Below are 449 nucleotides of genomic sequence, written 5' to 3'. Positions count from 1 at the left end.
TTTTTTCCTTCATGTCACATGTCACCTCCTCCTCACATTTTTTCCTTCATACTTTTTATATATTTTATATTATATATTTTATATGTTACTAATAATTTAATACTAATTGTAGAAAATTCAAATTAAAAATTATCAATTTATTTTTCTTATGTGTTTGAACATGCAAATACACAAGTAATATATATATATTCTTAATAATATGAATATATGAGTAATATGCGCGTTTTAACTATGCGAATGCATGGTAACATGTGTTTTCTTAGTAATGCGAATGTACGGGTAACATGTGTGTTTTTAGCCATGCGAATGCACGGGTCACATGTATTTAATTACTATCATTATATTATTTAATTAAAAGATAACAATGGTATATATATTCATGAAAAATATATGTATTTTAATTAGTAATATAACAAATCAATTATTAGACTCTTTTTATTATTTTGATT

At 22.7% G+C, this 449-nt stretch overlaps 1 pseudogene; it reads left to right on the top strand.

Annotated features, from left to right (window-relative positions):
- LOC109325599 overlaps positions 1–449 on the top strand; it is an 8,554-nt pseudogene that overhangs the window by 4,469 nt on the left and 3,636 nt on the right.

The sequence above is a fragment of the Lupinus angustifolius genome, chromosome LG02 (assembly GCF_001865875.1).
Source record: "Lupinus angustifolius cultivar Tanjil chromosome LG02, LupAngTanjil_v1.0, whole genome shotgun sequence".
Lineage (NCBI taxonomy): Eukaryota > Viridiplantae > Streptophyta > Magnoliopsida > Fabales > Fabaceae > Lupinus > Lupinus angustifolius.
This window is presented reverse-complemented; position numbering and strand designations above follow the sequence as displayed.